This window comes from Cupressus sempervirens, chromosome 6 (genome assembly GCF_028749045.1).
Source record: "Cupressus sempervirens isolate cs-2001-9-10 chromosome 6, ASM2874904v1, whole genome shotgun sequence".
NCBI classification, from domain to species: domain Eukaryota; kingdom Viridiplantae; phylum Streptophyta; class Pinopsida; order Cupressales; family Cupressaceae; genus Cupressus; species Cupressus sempervirens.
Window position 1 is genome coordinate 185,105,837 of NC_143123.1, and position 9,732 is coordinate 185,115,568.

Consider the following 9,732-nt stretch of genomic DNA (forward strand, 5'->3'; position numbering starts at 1 on the left):
TATAAAATAAACATGCACTTTATGTAAATGCAGCCATTGCAGCGTACAAATGATTAGGTTTGAGAGTACCAGTTGAGAGTAGTGCCATACCCACTATCTGGGCAAACTTCAAAATATTCTCTTGGAAAAAATCATCAAAATGCTTTGAAGCAGTGACGTTGCATTGCTTAAGTAATCAAAGTTAGGAATCTTCTATAAAAGTATATCATCAAAACTATACTGTAGATAAATATCTTATAAAAATCTTGTAAATGCAAGGTATTGTACTAATTGATAAGGACCACTTATAACAAATAGGCTCATTAACTACTTATATGCAGATGAAGAATATTTAACATCAATGTGTATTTATTTGTATTTTGAATAACTTTGATTACTTTTGTATCTTGTTATCTATAGAAGTTCTTCATAATCATATTAATAAATGATGTGAAAATGGATTTTGTATGCGTGTTTGTGTGTGATAGTGGTGAAAACTAGACAAACTATATAGTGAACCCACTAGGCCCAATCATTAGTCCTAGGTATACAAAGTAAAACCAATATCATCCAATGGACTGTGTCCTCAATAATGCATAAACATGAAGTAAGCAAGTTAAACCAAATGCACTCAAGGAACACTCGACTTCATTGTCCTCCTATATTCCAAGATCTTATATATGTGGCCTTAGTTTTATTGACACTTGCAAAAGAGGACATGAAAGAATGGAGATGGTTGATTGATGCAAAACTATGTTAATGGTGGCATAAAGTTAAATGATAACGATACAATAATAGCTACGGGCTCTCAAACATTGCGAGTATGCAAGGGTGTAAGTTAAGTTCTCCAAAGACATAATTTCACACAATGAGAAGGTCTTCTTTTATTGAAGTCTCATGAAAATCAAGGGCTAATAATAAGAGGTGTTAGGCATATGGTTGGGATCAAAGAAAAGGTAAAGATAATGTGAGAAAAAAATGAGTAGTTAGAGAATATTGTGAAATAAGAAAATTAAGAGGCATTAGGGCATAAGTGGATAACATGAAGTAGAAGTAGAGAATATTGAATTTTCATAATATCTAGGTATGTGAAGGTGCAAAAGTCAAATGAGGAGACAAATGTCATGTGTCAAAAGTCTCAAGTTTGTGGAGTTGATCCATGTGAGTGGAAATGATTGGTAGGATTGGAAAGAAGAAGGTTAAGGAATATATAAATTAAATAAAGGTATATATTCTATTAATAAGGCAAAAGGGATATGGTAAATGGGTAATTAAATAAATAAGAACTTATTTATTCAAGTGATAGAAAAGACTTAGCCAATTAGATAAATAAATAGTATTTTTTATTTAAATTAATAGAAGAAGAGGCTAATAAGTTAATTAATAAATAATAATGCGTGTTTCATTAATAGATGAATTTTATTGATTTCATGAGGACGCTATTTGTTAGCATGAATACTGATGGAATTCCTTTGGGGGAGTATCCTAAGCATTGCTAGAACACTTAGGGAGATTGTTAGCATGATTGACATGTTGCATTCATGACTGTGTTTTTTATTTATGTCAACATAGCAGTAATTCTGTAAAGATTGGCAGAGTAGTAGATAGAGATCATGGTCATATAGACAATGTTTTAATTATCTGGAGACATATGGTCAAGGATATGTTCCACACTGTATCCTGATAGCAAGGTCAAGTGTGCGTAATCTATGTCAAAGATATACAGAAGTTATATGTTATGAAAGCAGTTTATGATGATCCCATTATATCTTCTAACATAGATATAATCTAGAGATTCACAGTTATATAGTGATAAAGGACAACCTAACAATGATGTCAGCAAGTGCACAAGCCCTGAAGTCGCACATGTGAAAATTTGTATAGATTGTGAGCTGATAGTGCTATATGGTTATGAAATAATTAATTATCATATCATGGTCCTATTATAATTAATTGGGAAAGCCTCAAGGCTGACTCAAGGAATTATTTTGAAGATATCGTATAAAGGAACATATTTCCCTTGCTTGTAAAGATGTGTGAAATGTGAAGGAATCAAGGAAGTCCAAACAAGAGCTAAGTAATTGGTAAATGTGAGTAAGTGATCCAAGGGATTATTAGATGCAAAGTTTGTGTTTTGGTATTGAGATCAAAAGGAGTAGAGGTCCAGTTTACAAGATAGAGAAAGAGGAAGGAGCAATACAGTACAATTCTATTATTCAACAAGGAATAATACAAAGATAATTTGGATAGTGGGTTCATTGGTCTTTCCCTTGAAGGTGTTTGGACATTGGGTCCATCTGCTTTCCACAACTCGTAATAGGGTTGGAATCTCCTAATAGAGATTCAAAGTCTCCTAACAAGGATTGATATGTACTGAATATATTCTACAGACTCTTTAAAAGGTTCATCCTCTAACAAGAAATGTTTATATTAGTACATCATCTTGTGGGTATCATCCCCATCGAGGTTTTCCCTCTGATAAAGGGTTTTCCTAGTTAACATATATGGTGTTATTGTACATGAGTATCTTGTTGTGGTTTCTTATTATATTGCTCATATGGTTAAGATTTAATAAGGTTGATAATTGTGATAATAGTTGGATAACTTATTCCCCCCCACCCTCATGCCTCCATCTTAGTTATATTAGTGGACTATCTATTATAAAAATTGGTAGCAAAGCATTAGGTCCCTGAAGGAAAAGCTTAACAACTTTAAGAGATCAATGATGAGTCATTTTAGAAAGGATAGTCCTAATTCTGATGGAGGGAATTTTGACACCCAAAAGATGGAGCTTCTTGGTGAGACATCAAAAATGTGTAAAGAACTAAGCATTGAGTTTCCAAATCCAAAATCCTTTTGTTGCATAGCAAAAGTAAAGATAGATTCAGATTTGAAGAAGATAAGAAGATCAAAGAAGGTATTTATCTTCTTATGGAAAGAGAGCCAGAAGGTATGAATTTTTTTGTTTGTTGGACATGTAAAGAGTTTGGTCATTTTTTGTCCAAATGCCCTAAGAGAATAAGCAAAAATAGAAAGAATTTGATTTCTGATAAAGATAAATAATTTAAAGCAAGTATGGAAAGAATCCTGAATGATTGTGATAATGATATTGAATTGGTTAAGAAAGATGAAGTAAAAGAAGAGATAACTTTGGTGACTATTGTTGATTTAAAGGATAACCATAAGAATGTTGAAGTTTTCTTTGGGACTAAAAATGATCTGCAAAATGATGTACAAATTGTTGAGATAAGAGGAGAACAAAGATCTAAGACAAGAGTAGAGTTAGCAACTCCCACCTTTAACAAGAACTTGACAAAGAATCATCCCCTAGAGAAAATAATTAAAGAAAAGACAAAGGAGTGATGGAAAGGAATAGTGTCAATGAGAAAATATGTTTGATTTCTCTTTTTGAACCTAAGAGTGCAGATGAAGCATGTAAAGATGATCATTGGATTCAAGTAATGAAGGAAGAATTAGATTAGATTATGAAGAATGACACATGAGAATTAGTTCCTACACCTAAAGACAAGAATATTATAGGAACCAAATGGGTATTCAGAAAAAAGATGAATGGGAAAGGTGAAGTTGTAAGGAACAAAGATAGACTTTTGTGCAAAGGATATTCATAGCAAGAAGGAATAGACTATGATGAGGCATATGCCTTTATAGCCAAAATGGAAGTAGTAAGAATGTTCTTGGCTTATGTAGAAAATAAGAAATTCAAAGTATATTAGATGGATGTTAAATCAGCCTTCTTGAATGGAGAACTTGAGGAAGATGTATACATTGAGCACCCTGAAGGTTTCCCTCTTACAGAAGAAACAAAAATGGTATGCGGATTGAAGAAAGCTTTGTATGGTCTAAATCAAGCACCTAAAACTTGGTATGCAAGGTTGGACAAGTATTTGGCAAAACTTGGATTTGCTAAAGGTATGAGAGATAATAACCTATATTTGAAATAAATTGAGAATAGTTTGTTGATAATAGTAATTTTTGTTGGTGACATAATTTTTGGAGGCAATGATGAAGAAAGTGATAAGTTTGCTGAAGAAATGAAGAATGAATTTGAAATGAGTATGATAGGAGAGATGAAGTTCTTTATAGTTTTGTAGATTGTGTAAAATAGTGATGGCATTTTCATTTCACAAGCTAAGTATAGGAGAGACTTGTTGAAGAGATTTGGCTTGGAAATTTGTAAGCCTATTTGTACACCATTAATAACTAGTCACAAGTTATCTAGCAAAGATGAGACCCTTGTAGTTGAGTAGAAGAAGTACAAATCCATGCAATATCTGACTCACACTAGACCAAATTTATCAAATTTTGTTGGGATTGCAGCTAGATTTCAAGCTGATCCTAAGGAGTATCATTATGCAATAGTAAAGAGAATATTTAGATATTTGAAAGGAACATCTGATTATGGCATATGGTATGACAAATCAAGTGTTTCACTCTATGTTCTTATATTGATGCAGATTGACCAGGAAGTATAGATGAACCAAAAAGTACTAGTCATGGAGCATTATTTCTTGGAGGAAGATTGGTTTCTTGGTTAAGTGAGAAACAAGATTGTATTTAACAAAGTATAGATGAGGTAGAGTATGTAGTTGTAGCAACTAATTTCTATCAATTCATATGGATGAAGCAAATTTTCTAAAGGAAATTGAGATAGAATTCTCAAAACCTATTGTGATATATTGTGATAACACAAGCACAGTAAGTATGTCTAAGAATCTTGTATTGCATTCTAAGACTAAGCATATATCTATTAAGTATCATGTTTTGAAAGAAAAGTTAGCATAAAAAGAAATTAGATTAGAGTATGTTAGTACTAAAGAATAGATTGCATATATCTTTATAAAGCCCTTACCTAAAGATACATTTGAGTACTAAGAGGTATGCTTGGGGTTATACCCCTTCCTACTTCATAGTAGATGATACAAAGATTCATCATTCTAGTGGTATAGAGCACTATTATTTGACTGGACTGAATGTTGATGCTTCTTATATGAGGGAGTATTTGTGATGAAAAAAATCATCAAGGACTCTTGATAATTGGTCTTGTAATAGTGTCTTTGGACACTTGAGCTAGCTAAAGACTTGGATCAGAGAATTGACATAATGAGGCCTTTGTCATTGATGTCAATGGGGGAGATATGTGCATGAAAAACATCTCTAATTTTTTAAGGTGATCTAGAAAAATTCATGTGAGTAAGGAGAAGGCATATCTCTATGGGGGAGATGTATAGAATGAAGATTCTTGATGTATGGGGGAGAATCTAAGAGTTGTTTAGTGTGTGAAGAACTGATGCTAATCCTCGAAGATGCATAATAGAGAAGTATTCTAGAGGATCTCAGATTTGATTGATGAAGAGGATTTGAAAATATGAGAGCAACAATAGTAGCAGAGTATTGTTTGGTATTCTTGGAACCTAGATGTTTTTCATCTATGTTCTCATAAATGCCAAAGTGGGAGATTATTAGCATTAATGTTGATGGTATTCCTTTGGGGGAGTATCCTAAGAATTGCTAGAATACTTGGGGAGATTGTTAACATGATTGACATGTTGCATTTATGACTATATTTGTCATTGATGTCAACATAGCAGTAATTTTGTGAAGACTAGTAGAGTAGCAGATAGAGATCATAGTCATACAGATAGTGTTTTGATTATTTGGAGATACATGGTTAAGGACATGTTCCACATTGTGTCCTGATAGTGAGGTCAAGTGCACGTAATCTAAGTCAAATATTTACAAAATTTATATGTTATTTATAGATAGTAGTGCAAAGACAAAGTGTCTGGAAAGTAGTTTCTAATGATCCCATTATATCTTCTAACATAGAAATAAATTGGAGATGTGTGGTTATATAATGATAAAGGACAACCTAACGATAATATTAGTGAGTGTGCAAGCCCTAAAGTCGCACGTGTGAAAATTTGTATAGGCTATGAGCCAATAGTGCTATATGGTTGTGAAATAATTAATTATCTTATTGTGGTCCTATTATAATTAATTGGGAAAGCCTCAAGACTGATTCAAGGGATTATTTTGAATATATGATATAAAAGAAAGTATTTTCTTTTTTTATAAAGATGTATGAAATGCAAAGGAATCAAGGAAGTGCAAACAAGAGTAGTGTAATTGGTAAATGCGAGTACGTGACCCAAGGGATTATTAGATGTGAAGCTCGTGATCAGTTATTGAGATCAAAAGGACTAGAGGTCCAGTTGATAGGATAGAGAAAGGGGAAGGAGTGGTACAGTACAGTTATACTCTTTTGCAAGGAATAATACATATATCATTTGGATAGTGGGTTCATTGGTCTTTCCCTTGAAGTTATTTGGACAATGGGTCCATTTGCCTTCCACAACTCCTAATAGTGTTGGCACAACTCCTAATACGGTTAGAATCTCCTAAAAGAGATTCAAAGTCTCCTAATAGAGATTGATATGTACTGAATGTATTTCACAAACTCCTAAAAGGGGCCATCCTCTAACAAGGAATATTTATATTAGTGCACCTTCTTGTGGGTACCATCCCCACCAGGGTTTTCCTCTGATCAAGGGTTTCCCTAGTTAACATATTTGGTGTTATTGTGCATAAGTATCTTGTTATGGTTTCTTATTATATTGTTTATAAAGTTAAGATTTAATAAGGTTGATAATTGTGATAATAGTTGGATAACTAATTCAGCCCCCCACCCCCTAGTTATATTGGTGTACTATATATTTTAACATTGTTAGGTGCATAGACTTTTCCCCTCTTTGAGACAACACAAGTTGTCTCATTGTTTCAAATAATTTTTTTGATAAACACTTCATGTCCCAGTTTGAAGCTAATAGGTATGCCCACTCAAGGAATTGGATTTTTTTTCAAAAAATAATTAGATAGTTGCCCAGAAGGTAATAGAAAAGGTTTGAGTTGAAATTGGATGAAAATGACATCAAAATCAACTCAAAAAGGTCCTATAATAGGCCATAAATACCTATTGGGAACATGATGATTTGACATCGCTAATTATGTTTTACACTCTTATAAATAGAAGATGACACAAGTCATTTGGTTTATTTAAACTTTGAGGTATTAGGAGCATAACGAGGAGTGAAGTAATAATGAGAAAAATGTTGAGCATTCCAATGGTGATGGTCTAATTTGAGCATTGGTGCATGAGGTCAAAGGATTACAAAGAGATTACAGATCAAGTTTCATGCCAAAAGATGCACAAGAAGGGTTTTTTAAGTCTTATATGAGATAATTTTGTGCATATGGTTCCCACCTACACTTTTGAGAGCTCATGTTTTGTACTTCTAATGATATTATGTATAAGTGCTCTAAATCTACACTTTTGATCTAAAAATGTGCATATGATTGATATGCTAGGGAGTGATAGGGGTGTTATTAGTGATTTAATGAGGCAAGAAATATTGATTGATTATTTTTAAGGCTAACTAGCTTAGTTGATTGAATTGATTAATAGTTGATAAGATCGATGTGAGCTAGTTGAAAGTTTATTCCATGCATGAGAGTTATTTGAGAAAAGATAGCACAGATTAGGATTAATTTTAAATTGTTTAGGTTTGATTTGAATCATTTAAGATGGACTTGAAATAGTTAAGGATGGTTTTGAAAGTTTTAAGGTTAAGTTAAAAGGGTTTGGGGTTGAATTAAAATAATTTAGGGTTGTTTTAGGGCTATTAGGGTTGTTTCAAAATGGTTTAGGAATGATTAAACTAGTTAAGATTTAATAAAAATAATTTTGATTTTGATTAAGTCATTTAGAGATAAGGAGATTATTTGGTTGGTTAAAAGACAATGTATCGATGTTGATGTCAAGGGAGCAAATCCCTCAAAAGAAGTCAAATAGTGCATAGCTCTCCTAGGTTGATAAGAAGAAGTGGACCCACCAACTAAGTGCTCCAACAAAAGTGAAAGATGGTTCTTTTAGGACAATATATCCAATGAGCATGAACTAACTAATCTAAAATTTACTTTCCAAAATAGTTACTTTGAAGTCTAGTCAATCATCTAACAACATCTCTTCTCTACCTTGGTTATCTAGCATCAAGGCTTGCATCTTGTGTATTTCATGCATACTATACAAATACATATCTAAATAAGGAAAATGTCTTTCCTTTATACCCTTTACAAATTATTAATTAGGTCATCTTGTTAGGGACCCCCCAATATATAATTAATTACATAGGACCATGCTAAGGAATACACACCTTCATAAGCATCAATACAACTATTACATTAAGTTTCTCACACGCTACAATGAATATTGCATTTGTCAATGACAATTCACACATTACAATAATGCAGTAGACTGCTAGTAAAATGCATTACATGTTACTATTGGAAATGCATTGAGTAACTAAGAGGCAAGGAGTGAATTAGTTACCACAAAAATAATTCCAAGTCCATTAGATGTCAATACAACCTTCTCATATAGTAAACAAAATCCTTTCCCTTCTTGGAATGTAGTCTTAATTTATTAATTTGTATTAACCTTTAGTAACTTAGTTGCATAAACACAAAGCAATAAGAAAATAACATGAACACATAAGAGACTAAGATCTAACATGGAAACCCAATTTGGGAAAACCACCAATGCAAATAGTTACAACTTTTCACTCTTCTAAAGTGAGCCTTGTTAGGAGCCAACCTTGTTAAAGGTTACAAAAAACACAGTTAAGTGTGACCCTATTAGAATATTTGAATCACCCTATTAGGAGTGGCTTTGTTAGAGGTCTTTAGACACTTCAATCAGAAATGTCCCCTTGTAAGAGGATTTACAAAATGACTATTAAGCCAACTCTGTTAAGACATTTCTTCACTGCTAAAATTGTTAGAGAGTAACAATGATTGAATTGATTGAAGAAGCAATTGAATTTGCAAATTTAGATTACTGTTATGGTTTATAATCTTGATCCTTCCTGATAAAAATATTCTTTGCATCTCCTCATATGTTTTGTCCTTAATCATATATCCTTCTTATTTCACTTCTTTCAAATTTTTCTAATTTCATGTTTCAATCCACAACTTGACCTTTCATATATATGAAACTTAATGTCAATTCAAGTTGAATATCTTGTCATACAAAGATTTAACATCCAATTAGTTGGCTTCTATTAACCAATTAATCAATGAAAGTAATTTGTTGACTATTGGCTAATACTGGACTAATCACTCAATTAATAGAGAACTTCCTTTGTTGACTGACTAGGCTTGGTTAAGACTAACTTCCTTCATTGACTAACTAGGCTCAGTTGACACTCGCTTCCTTCATTGACCAACCAAACTAAGTTGATACTGGCTTTTGCTTGACTGATACTATAATCTCCTTTGGTACCCAATTGAGATCAGCTTATAATGTGCTTGGTTAAGGCTTGACATTTATGTAACATCAACGAAAATATACAATTAAATAATTGTTTTCAAAAATCTTCCTCTTTGGCATTGATGGAAACACAACATGTCATTATGCAAAGAAGATTTTAGAGAAACAAAATGATTTATAAGATTTTATAATATCCTTAGTTTTTTTCTAATTCTTCATCCATGAGAACTCCCTCAAAGATTCTCCCTCTTTTATCTTTTCTTCACACTCTATCTTATCAAACTCTCCCTCTTGCTCTTATACAAATCTCTTCCTCTGATTCTTTTCTTTGTCATGACATCAATCTCTCCCTCTTTGACATCAAATGCCAAATACATTATACAATGAATTTGCAATTTACTTGATGT